The following is a 12,670-nucleotide window of genomic DNA, read 5'->3' on the forward strand; positions in this document are numbered from 1 at the left end:
TAGTTATCATCTGAGCAGATTGATTCAATTGGTTGTAGTAGAATACTACTATCTCCATATAAAGAACTGGTCAGTGGCCACACACCTTGTTCCTTGGTTTCAGTAATTAAAATCTCTGAAAAATGAAACTAGGGGTCATACAATTTAATGTTAGTTGGGGTCTTCCTGTCCCTTGAGGTCTAAGATTGGGTAAAAATCAAGTTTCCAAGATTTCTTCAAATTCCTAAGGTAGGGGAATTCTTTCCTTCTGTTCTCTTGACCAAGGAGCTCCAGACCAACCTTTTCTCTATTTTGCCATGAAACCTACTAGCATGAAGTATTCCCTAGTAAAGTAGGTGTACTAAAGAGTTAAAGGTCATGGAATTGGTTGTATCCCACAAAGTAGGGCAATTATCATCCACTGTATATTTCTATTTTTAAAAGTCCTGCTGGTCATAATTTTACTAAGGATTTCTCAGTGACCTTCACCTGTCTCTGTTCCCTATCATCTTGTTGGCACTCACTCCCACTCCCATATCTTACCTCTCTCTGCTCTTTTCTTCTTTCCCTTGGAAACAAACAACTATTCTTCTTTCCTCGTGTTAAGCTGCTTAATTATTGGATCATTGCTTGGATTCTGACAATACTTCTTCCTCAAACCCTTACTTTCTGTTTTTAGCTTTTGCCATTTCTTTACCTCTTACCCCTCAGTCCATTTTAATCTGGTTCCCAACTCTTCAACTCATTTTACTTGACTTCTAATAGCATTTGACCTTTCTTCCCCAAACACCCAACTTTTCTAGTCATCTGTGACAGCACATTTTCCAGAAAGTTTGAGAAAATTCTTAACCTCTCATCTTCTTCAACTTCCTTATAATTCCAAAATAAATTATTGAATTTATCCCTTCCTTTTCTTCAACACTTCCTCTGTCCTTGTCCAAGCTACCAACATCTCTCACTGAACTACTATGTCCTATTTGGTCATGACCCTCACCCCTGTCCCATCTATTCTTTTCTCTACTTAGCACTCAGGGTGACCTTTAAAAAATCCAAATTATGATCAAATCATCCCTTTCTATAAAAACAAACTAAAATCTTTAAAAATGTTCCACTTTTTGGAATAAAAGCCGTAAGTGTTATGATAGTCAACTTGGCTCCATTCTCTAAATTCTGTCCAATATTCCAGCTCAACTAGTGCCACCATTGCACTTACACTCTGCTCTCCAGAAGAACATTCCCTTTTTAAGACCTTAAATGTATCTTGTTATCTCCTATCTCTGGTTCTCCAAGGTGTTTCCTTTCCTGGAATTTGATCTCTTCATACCCCACAATCTTACCACCTTTATCTAAATAACATTTACCCTCCCCCACCAATATCAGTTCAAATCATTTCCTTAAGCAAGTCTTTCTGTTTTCTGTTGTTACATTTTGCCATAGCACATTTTACTTAATGTGATATTATATATATCATTTACAATAAAATATTTTTGCAATTATATGATTAAAGTTGGTTTCCCTGAAGGACTGTAAGTTTTATGAGAGGAGGAAACATGCCTGATTTCTTCAGCATTGTATCCCTGTGTTACATGTGTACAGCTGTATGTGCTGTATCCCTAAGACCAGCACAGTCCCAGGGATATAACAACACCAAATATACATTGTTTGAGTGAATTTTTCAGCATGCTTATTAAGACTTCTGGCATCTGCTCTTAAGATAATACATGTTTACTTCTTTTCAGGTACAAGCAGAGTTAGGATAGCAAGTTCATATAGCCCATCACAATGGCAGAATTTTGTAAGCACATAATGAGACATTTTGATGTCAGGATGAAGTACACACTCTTGTCACTTCTTTTCCCACTTCCTGTGCCCCAGAAACTTACATTTTACCATGTGTTCTCTTTCCTGCAGACCTTTGTACATATCACTTGCATTGCCTGGATTCTCCCATCTCCCACTTCTATCATTTGGCTAACTTCAAGTCGTGGTTTAGATGCCCCTTTCTTCTCTAGAATCCAAAGTCCTGGTTAGGGATTGCCCCTTGCATATTTTCATTTTAACTATCCCTTTCTATTCTAATTATGTAGTTGTTCATTTCTTCTACTAGACTGTAATTCTTTGAGGAAGGGACTAGGTCTTATTTATTATTACATACAAATTATGTATTGTGATATCTGACAGACAGGAGGAATTCAACAAATAAATATTGCATAAATGAATTAAAATACCTATTATCTAAAATGTTTTTTATTAAATTCTTTTAGTAATTTCATATGATTTTTCAGGTAAGATAATGATAATATTATAAGATAAAATAGCTGAATTGAGAACAACTATTTCTATCCATATACCTGAGTTCAGCTATCAATTAATAATATATTTCAAATTATTTGTAAACAATTTCATGAGTAAATATAAACGTTTTAGGAATAATGTGTAAATTTATAGAGAAAAGAATGCAGTTGACATATAAGAAAATGGACACCTCTAAGTTTTTCAACCACCCATATTTGTTGTAAAGAATTAGGCCTTTACAAATTCAAAATTTGTAATACAAATCACAAATTTACAGAGAGATCTGCCCTTTCTGTCAGCTTCTGGAAGGTAACCTGTAGTATTCTTTCTTTGCCTGGGCATCTTGGGTCATACTGAATTGTTCTAACCATGTGATTTAGGGTGGAAGTTAGCCACACCTGTATAGTTTTAAAGTAGGGGCTAACCATGCCAAAAAGACTAACATTGTGGCTTAGGGTAGGGGCTTTGGGTCATGTGTTATCAATCAACCTAGATATTGAGATTAACCGTTTGGGTAATCAATCAGTCAATCAATGCCTACATGATTAAGCCCTGGTTAAATTTCTAGATATCAAAGCTCAGGAAAGCATCCCTGGTTGGCAATACTCTGTGCCTACTGCCACAGACCATAGCTGGTAGAGTAATGAATCCTGACTCCATGGGGAGAGAACAATGGAAGCTCTATGTTTGGTACGTCTCCTGGGCTCTGCCCCATGCATTTCTTCCCTTCGTTGCTTTTAATCTGCATGCCATTTGGGTAATAAATTGTAACCATGAGCATAATAGTTTTCAGGGAATTCTGTGAGTTCCCTCTAGCACAAGGAAACTGAGGCTGGTTTTGGCAACTCCTGGAACTTGCAGTTGGTTTCAGAACTGAAGATGGTCTTGAGGATTCTGCCTGACTTTGTAGTTGGCCAATTCTACATATCATACTAAATAGAATTCACCTAAAGGGAGAGGGGTAAAGAAATATTATTTTATTACCTATAGCTATCTTTTTAAAAATATTTAAAGTAAGAAGAGAGTAAAGTTGTGTATATGGGGAAGGTAATAATAAAAGAGTTTTTCTTGAGCCATTGTAGGTGCTACCTGACATATTTCTGAGACAATTTCTAGTGAGAAAAAATAAAATAATATAAAATAATTACCATAAAATAAAATAATTTAAACACTATATATTAATAAAACAGACTGCTTTAATGTGCTTTAACATCCTTAAAGTTCAATACATCATAGTACTGAACTTTGACATTAAATATTCATTAATGGAAAGATATTAAAAAATATTTTTAAACTATCATGACACAAGATAATAGCTATATTTGAGAAAGAATAATGTTTGCATAAAATTAAAAGCACTTAGCTCTATTGCATGCTTTTATTATGTTAACTCACTACTTGGGTTGCTCCATGTATCCAAATGAAAGATAATCCTGTTGCTAAACTTCCACTATTTCAATGAACCATGGGATTAGATTGGACTTTAAAAAATAAAATACTTCAGAAATTAAAATTAAAAAAAAATTCAACCTTAAAAAAAAATTCAACCTTATAATAAAAAAAATAAAAGCAGGAAAATAATATAAAAATAATTTGCGACACCATAATTACCCTTTGTAAAATATTTGAATGCTGTACACCTAATAATCTTCTTTAATGAAATTGCTATAATTTTCCCCAAAATCTCAGTTTGAAACACAGTGCTGTTTTCATATTCACTTATTTAATCCTGAGAGGAATAATGTTGTTATGCTTTTCATACTTTTCACATGTAATGAAAAACACAAACTATTTTGTCTTAAAATATCATATTAAAGTTATACTTACTGAATCTTCATAATAAACTCCTTAAAAACTTTTAATTAAACTATTCTAAAAGTTTAATGCTAAACTCATTTTAAAAGTTAGGCTTGTTTTAAACATTAGGACTTAGGTAGGTAATGATAGGCCGATTTGCATAAAGCAGTAATAAGCGACTTTAACATTTATTCTCATTCAATCTATATTTGGTGAAGGTGTGGCACTGAAACACCTCAAAAGGAAAATAAAGAAAAAATACGCTATATCATTTCCAATTGAGTTGTGTATGTATAAAAGCTTTGCTGACGTTTTTATAAATGGTACTAGCACTTTCCATACCTCAGGAGAAGTTGAGGTTCTCAGTGGTCGACAGAACGCTTACAAAGCAAGTAAAGATCATGGCTCTCAGCACATTCTAGCCACAAATTAGATACGAATGCTCTCTCTATTTTCACTAAAAACCACAGCTTGGCTGAATTACAAAATGCTTCCCTTCATATGAGGAGAGTTGACTCACATACTGGAAATCGTGATAGCACAGCTCAGGGATGTTCCAAAGTGTATATGTGGTTTACCACTTAGAAACTTCCCAAGTTTAAATCAAAAGACTTCCAAAATATAAATGCCTATTCCTTCCTTTCCACTCCCCCATGAACTAACTTTGAAAAATCAGTCCTGCAGTATAAATGAGTCTGAATTACTAAGTTGTATTAACAAATTCAGTTAATCATGATGAACAAAGAAATATGCCATAAAGTATATACAAGGTCTAGATAAAGCTTAGAGGTCATAATGGTTGTATAAAAACATCTCTTTTGTTCCATTGAAGTTCAGAATGAAGAGACAAATATGGAAGACTGGAGGAAAGCATAGTTTTTAAAGAGAATACTCTAGAAACCTGTAAGCAAAAATTATTAAATATGTATGATACATGCTATATCCATGAAAAATAAACATTTTTCTTTTTTACTTTTGGCTTCCTAGGTTAGAGAAGGAATAACTAGCAAATTCATCAGATGCAACTGCAAACTTTAACACCACCATCACCAACACACGAGCAAAAAAAAAAAAAAAGAAAGAAAAAAAGTAAGCGTTTTATAGGTGCCAGGGGCTATTAAAAATACATTACATGTGCAAATTCACTTATAACAACAACCCTGGGAAAGGGGTACTATTCTTAACTGTATTTTAGAGATGAGGACACAATAATACTGTAACTACAACCACCACTACTGCTACCACTGTTGCCGTTAATAGGATACTACTACTGCTGCTGTTAATATCAATATTAAGATTGCTACTACAACTTCTGCTATTGTTACTGCCATTGCTATAGCTACTATGAACTCCTACTAATACCTGATCTAGCTTATTAAATGCCCTTAAGATGCCTTGCAATGTGCTAGCTACTTTACATATATGTTTCCTATTTAATTTTTATAAGACTCAGGGAGATATGTTTAATCTTTCCATTTTACAGATAAGGAATTTTAGATCTTAAGTTAAGCTACTGGTAGAAGGCTCAATAGTTAACCTGTTTTCCCCAAGTTAAGCTGTTGACAAAGTAGTGCTTCATGGATCAAACAACTGAACTTAGATTCACAGTTTGGTAGGTAAAAGTGGATATTTTCTCATAACAGGAAAAATACAATATGTTATATTTTCTTTCTTTCTTTCTTTCTTTAATTTTTAACCTATTTAAATGCTCAAACATAAGAAAATAGAAAGAATAGTACAATGGCCACCCATATACTAACCAGTTAGATTCAACAGTTGTAAACTTCTTGCCATATTCACTTTATCTAATTATCTAGCTGTCTATCTATTGTTGAATCCTTAAAAAACAAATTACTGATACCATCGTAATTCATTCATCAAAATATTAAATTGAATCTCCAAAACGATAAAACCATTCTCTTAAATAATCACAGACACACAATCACACACAACATAATTAACATTAGTTTCCTAATATGATCTAATATTCAAGTTAGTGTTATTCTAAGTAATGCATCAGCATTAAGTTTGCCTGAATGTAAAAAAAAATTAAAAAGACATAACTTACAAAATCTTATGAAAATGAGTATTATCATTACAAATATACATACTTAAATATATTAGGGAAATAGTTTAGGATAATTACTGAGAGGTCACCCCGTACTTACTCGATCAATGGAGATGTTGAATATCCCTGAATTTGGCTATTTTGATGGCTGAAGAGGTCAATTTTGATCAATCGGACCATTTTAAATTAAAACTCATATGGAAGGAAATTTTCTTTTCGATGTCTACTAAGCATTTTAAATGATGGACAAAACCATCAAAGCCTTGGGTTTAGAACCCATATTTTTGAGTTGAAAGAAAACTTGAACACTGTTTAATTTATATGGTTTTTAAATTGGTTTCCATTAGCCTTAGGGTTCTGAAGACCTTCATGGATCACTTGGTAGAAAGAAGGGATCAGAATGGGATGTGTTTTGGGACAGGAAGATGTGAGATGCCCTATAGTTAAGGCTTTGGTCTCCTACACATGCTCACAAACATGGGTACAATTTTTTCAGTTAGACCAACTTTACCTTCATCTTTGATATTTATTGGGGTTCTAATTTAAATTTTCTTTGCAAAAAGAATTCTGCTGCTAAAAACCTTCTGTTGCTGTTTCTCAAAACTTCTGGTGTGGCCCCACTTCCTCATATGACAGATGAGAAGCCTGAGGCACAGATTGACTGCTTTGCCCAAGATCATATAACTTGTCAAGGGCAAAACAACAACAAAATTCCAGATCTTTAGATAATGTTCTGTTTTAAAAACTAGTTTTTTAAAAAATTAGTTAGTTTTTTGGGAATATGAGAGCTAATGACAAAATAGTATATTTCTAGTGTGATATAGTAAATAAAACATCAAAATTGACAATGTAAAATTATAAAATAAAATTCCTAAGACACCAAAAGTTTATATGTTTATTTCCCCTTCTTTTTATTTTATATACACACTGTATTTTGCAAGCATAAAGAGCCAGAATAATTATTCCAGTGATGATTAAGTATGCAAGGAGTTCTATGTAAAACAAATGGGACTTTAATTTTGAATGAATTTTTAGAAATTTCTCCAAACCAGTACATTTCTGAAGAAAAAAGACTTGCTGCTATATGTGCTTAATTCCAAATATTTAACCTTATCTTTGACAAATGCTTCCTAAAGTCTAGACTCTGGGAGTCTCTGCTAGAGAATAACTTTAGCTGGCATGATCTCTGCCCTGGAAGTGTGATGATCTAGAAAATAGCAAAATAAAATAGAATAATTAGGTGTAAGTCACGTTTTATTAGGGTAATGAAAGGGAGGTAGAGAAAGTTCAGACAGAATGAGGGATGATAGAATTCTCTCTTTTCCAGTTAATTACCCTTAGTAGAGAAACAATTTGGGCACAGGTATCCTGCCTTTGTGGGTTTTGTGTGGACCACAGAACTATGTCAGGGGACATTTCACATATTTCTTTCTTTCTCCCAAAATTTAAAGAGTCTTGAATTCGTGAAACACATGCAGTCTATCCTCTACTTCTGATACTATTTTGAAAAATGCTTTATCTATCCTCTTATAATTTCTTTTTTTGTCTTCAGCACTCTCATTTGCTCAAAATAATATAACTTCTCTTTGTTTCCAACATACTATGCTTAAAACTTTTCAGTCCCTTTTTTCTTGTCTTTTTTAAAAAAATCTCCCTTGAGAACATCATTTCTCAATCTTGACCCTATGGATAATTTGGACCAGTTAATTCTCTGTTGTGGAGGACTGTCCTCAGCATTATGGGATATTTAGCAGCACCCGTGCTAGACAGGTGCCCGTAATACACCACTTGCCTGCAGTTGTGATAAACAAAAATGTCTCCAAATATGACCAAATTTCCCTAGGGAGAAAAATTGTTCCTGGTTTAGAACAAGCATTTTAGGGCTTACATCATCTCACTGTGCCCTCTTGGTTTTCTGCTGTTTCTTCAGCTCTAATTTGATTCTTGTCTTAATCTGGATTATGGCCTAACACTCCTTTTCTGCTGTAACCTGTTGCCCCATAACTCTGGACAATCTTTACCTTCTTGTTCAATAATGACAGAGAGCCAATGAAATTGAAAAAACAAACAAAAAATGACTTCTGTTTATTACTGCTTCTCTTTCTCTCTTTTTGCATGCACAGAAGCAAAACATCTGTTCAAATTCTGTTCTTCTAGTATAAGATACATGTTTCAGATTTAAACACATTTTTGTGACATGTTCAGTAGAATTAATATTTTCTTTCAGCCCTAGGGTAAGAAATCTGTCTACTTTGGTTTTGAATGCTGTCTATAAGTCAGAACAAATGCATGTCCACACACCTGCAAACACACACACATAACCTATCTCTCTAAAGGAGATCACTAAGAACTGCCTAGAGTTTTATATTTAGGCAATCTGAAACTCTGTAGACTTGACTTACAATGTAATGCAAAGGTTGCTAATCATGTAGGGAGAATAAAGTAATTTGGATAACTTTGAACATAAAAAGTTCATTAAACAAGATTATAGAATAAGTTAGGAGTTGAACTGCTGTTCAACTGCTGTCTTATAGTGTTTCAAATAATGGGAGGGAGGTTATTTAAATAGATATAGACATGAGTACCAGTCAATGGATTAGAAACAAGTGGTGAAGACCACAGGGTCTACAATCAAACCACCTTGGTTTCAAATCCTCTCTCTGCCGCCAGTAAGTTGTATGACTTTAGACAAGTTACTGAACGTTTCAAATCTTGTTTCCCCACCTCAGAAATTAAGAAAAAAATCACAGTAATATGTGCTCCATAGAGGACTGCTATGAAGATCACCTGAGAAATACATGAAAAGCATTTAATCCAATGCTGGCTAAACAGCAAGCACTCAGTAAAATGTTGACTATTATTACCTCTCCATTGCCCTCAGCAAGGAAATACCTAGAATCTTTTGTCTCAAACTAGGTATCCAGTAGAGCAAGCAGTGCAAAATATCAATCATGAAAAATGAGATCTATAACCAGAAAAAAACTATCTGGCAAAAGCTTCTGGAATTTTCGATGTAGAATGATTGCTCTATTATAAAAAATATTAGTAATAACCTGCCAGATCTTGTGCCAAAAACTTTATAGGCATTCTCTCATTGAATTCTCACAAAAATATTATGAAGTAACCAGTATTGCAAACTCAATGAAGTAACCTGAATGAAATAAGTGAATTACTAATAAAAGTTTACAGAGGGGGAAATCTGAAACTTAGAGAGGCTTAATCACTGACTCTAGATTAAGCTTAATGGAGCCTAGAGCTCTGGTTGTGGCAAAGCCTCTGAACAATTCATATGATATTTATGAATTCAAAGCAGGTATGTAAAATCTTCTAACTGAACTATAATTTTAACATTTATTTGTAAACAGAAAAAAAGGTATTATAGCAGCAATACCAGAATTAGAAAGTTTAAGAAACTCAACGTGGTTAACTAAAATAATGGCTCTGACAGGGAGAACTGTCAAATAGTTGAAGGAAAATGACTCAAAGTGGGTGTCAAAAGTTAGATAGCTCCTGAAAAAAAATTTCTGCAGATCAGGTACCACCATGAGAAAGGAATAAAATGATATATTACAAATACATATTTTTTGGTAGATAGTCTTACATCCTTTATAGAACAAAAGGGATTATGAATTAAATTGGTAAGTAAAATGACTCCGCTTTTGTATTTACTCTAAACGAGTAAGTAGCTATTGAACTGGAAAATCAAAATAGAAATCATTTTATATTTGGGCTTGAAAAATATAGGTATTTGCCATATAAATTTGACAGAATAAAAGAATGCCAGATAAACTACTTATAAGCTTATTGTATCAAAGCTCCAAAGTTATGAAATTTGTAATTCATATATATATGTATATATACATATATATACTTAACATCAACGCATAAATTCAAGTTCAAATGAAACATTTACTGACCCTAGTTACATAACACTGTAACACTCAGTGAATATTTATTGAATAGTGAAAGAATAAATAACATGACAGGTAAATTAGATATTTAACTTCTTAATATTTTTTCTATAATCGGTATTGTTGACTTACAACTTTAAAATTAATAGCTACATTTTAAAACTAATTAATTCAAAAGAGTTTTACATAAAGTAGGATCATAAATGTAATAGAAATGTTATTTATATATTTAAATTTTATAGGTCACTATAAATTCTTAAAAGAAATGCACATCTTCAAAAATATATAGTTACTTTTTTCCTGATAATTATATTAATATAATTGGAAAAAGTATAAAGAAAAAAATTTAAATCACACATCTTAGATATAATTAATTTGATATAGATATATTAGATATATTATAATTTTATATATATGATAGATGTAATTTGTTTAATTTCATAAAGCTTCAAGTTCCAAGTAGGTCAGGCTGTGAAATTTGAAACCTTATGCACGGTTGCCACATGGTGGTCAAGATCAAGAATAGCAAGCTAAACTCACAGCATGCTTGATTATTGAATATAACGTATTATTGAAGCCAAACTTGAAAATAAAAACTTAGGTTCTTAAAATTAAAAGTGTAAATTTTTATGTCTATATTCTTCATGAATTAGAGTTTCTGATATTAATTTTTAGCAATTAAAATTATTAAAACATGATGGTGACAATGACATCAGTTTTGTTAACTGTGATAGCTACCAACTCATTTATATTTAAATTTTAAACTCATAGGGTAGCTCTGATTTATTTTGGATCAGAGTCTGTGCTTGTCTTTTGTTCCTACAAAAAGTGTAAAGGTTTTTTTGTTATTATGTGTAACACAGGCAAAATTATTTAAGTCAATACATTTTTAAGGAATTTCACATGTTCTGATTCCTTCCACTGCCAATCACCTTGGTTTCTTCAATGTTTGATCCATAATTTTCAAGATAACCCTTTCAAAAAGAATTTTGTCTCAATCCACAGTTGTCATGTTGTCGGTCCACAATTCTTTTAGTTGGGCTTCTTTGATCTCCAGTAGAACATGGACACACTTCAAAATTCCCCACCTGTAATCTTTGGGATCCAATTTCCTCAAGCAATTTACTTTAGGACCATGTTTAGGGTCAAAAGAGATGGATCTGCCTGGCACTGAATTTTAGACACCCTCTAAACATGCATTAAGTTCAAACCATATTCACTCTTAAGCTATCGCACCTTAGAACAGTACAGATCGTTGGGTTATGCCAATACCCAAGATAAAAAGGTTGACTGTTAGGTTTTTCATAGATTATTAGCAGCTATCTTGAAGTTCTTTCCCACAGATCTAACACGTAGTTCTCTCAGTAAAGGAAACCACACGGTTACTCTATGAGGCATTTCCAACAATGTAGGTCTGCAGAAAAAGTCCCATTGGGATAGACCTCAACAGTGCCTGTGTTCGTCTTATTCACTGTTTTATACACCCTAGTGCCTATCACTATTCCTGCTGTGGTATGGGTTCAGTACTATATTTTTAAACGAACAAGTGATATTCAATAATTGAAATGTTGCCAGAATTAAATAAAATATAAAAACATGATTTAAAAAACCAAAAAATTATATACTGACATATTTGCTAGTGCAATTTGAATAACAGACAAACGCAGGCAGCAGTGTTCCTTCCTTCGAATTTGCTTTCCCCAATACCTGCCATCCCTGTTATGTTTTCATTCGCTGAGCTTTAGGTTGCAAGAACCCCTCCTTCTGAGTGTTCTATTAGTGACCCCAGAAGCAATTACTAGCCATTAGTACTGGCTTCCAAAAGGTGTATCAGACCCATACGGTGTTTTACTCAAATTTGTGTGGTACATTTAGCAGTGAAGTGTGACTTTGAAGTTTGCTTTAAAAGAGAAGGAGGATGCAAGGGAAAGCTTCATAGATCCTTCTTAGGTTCAAAAGGCAGAATTAAGTTTAATAATTCAAAATACATTTCTTATCTGGGTTTTTTAATTATTTACAGAGTTAAATCGACTTGTCCATCTACAAAGTGCTAAAAATGTGTCTTTGATACTTTTACTCACTGAAGTTGCATACTTAACCAGTGAGTATGTTTTATGCCACTGATTGTTATTATGCTTCTTATATGGTGGAATGAAGCGGAAACTGAGCCCCTGAAGCCAGAGTATGGGCTCAGAGTCAGGGTCTGCTCTGGCTTCCCTGAGGGGCAACAACATGAACCCCTGTGGCTAACATCCACAAAAGGAAGGAGTACAGTTGGTGATGACCAAAGTCTCTTACATTGTTATGACCTAATGTAATAATTATTTCTTAATTAGTCTTTCAGTGGTTTACTTTTCTCTTTTTTCAAGCCATGGGTCTCTTTTATCTTATTTCTCTCTTTTTTTGTCTTTTTCTCTCTCCTCCTCCTCCCTCCCGCATCTCTCTCTTTCTTTCTCTTCTTTCCATCCCTCCCTCCTTTCCTTCCTTCCTTCATTTCTTTTTTTGAAATGTTTATTTACGTCAATCAACATAAAGTAACTTATTTTAAAGAACATAAAGAGGCTCCACATATGAAGTTTCAGCTTAACTTAGGGTAAGTTATACCTTCAAATCTATTTTC

General features: G+C 33.3%; 1 protein-coding gene and 1 non-coding gene across 8 annotated transcripts in view; both read right to left on the minus strand.

The window, feature by feature from the left end:
• The window catches only part of CNTN1 (contactin 1), a 375,618-nt gene that overhangs the window by 110,774 nt on the left and 252,174 nt on the right, over positions 1–12,670 (minus strand). The window lies entirely within an intron of this gene.
• Positions 11,368–11,498, minus strand: LOC115841449 (small nucleolar RNA SNORA18). The gene has a single exon (XR_004034821.1). It is a non-coding gene; the product is annotated as a small nucleolar RNA SNORA18 (small nucleolar RNA).

Source organism: Globicephala melas, chromosome 10 (assembly GCF_963455315.2).
Source record: "Globicephala melas chromosome 10, mGloMel1.2, whole genome shotgun sequence".
NCBI classification, from domain to species: Eukaryota; Metazoa; Chordata; class Mammalia; order Artiodactyla; family Delphinidae; genus Globicephala; species Globicephala melas.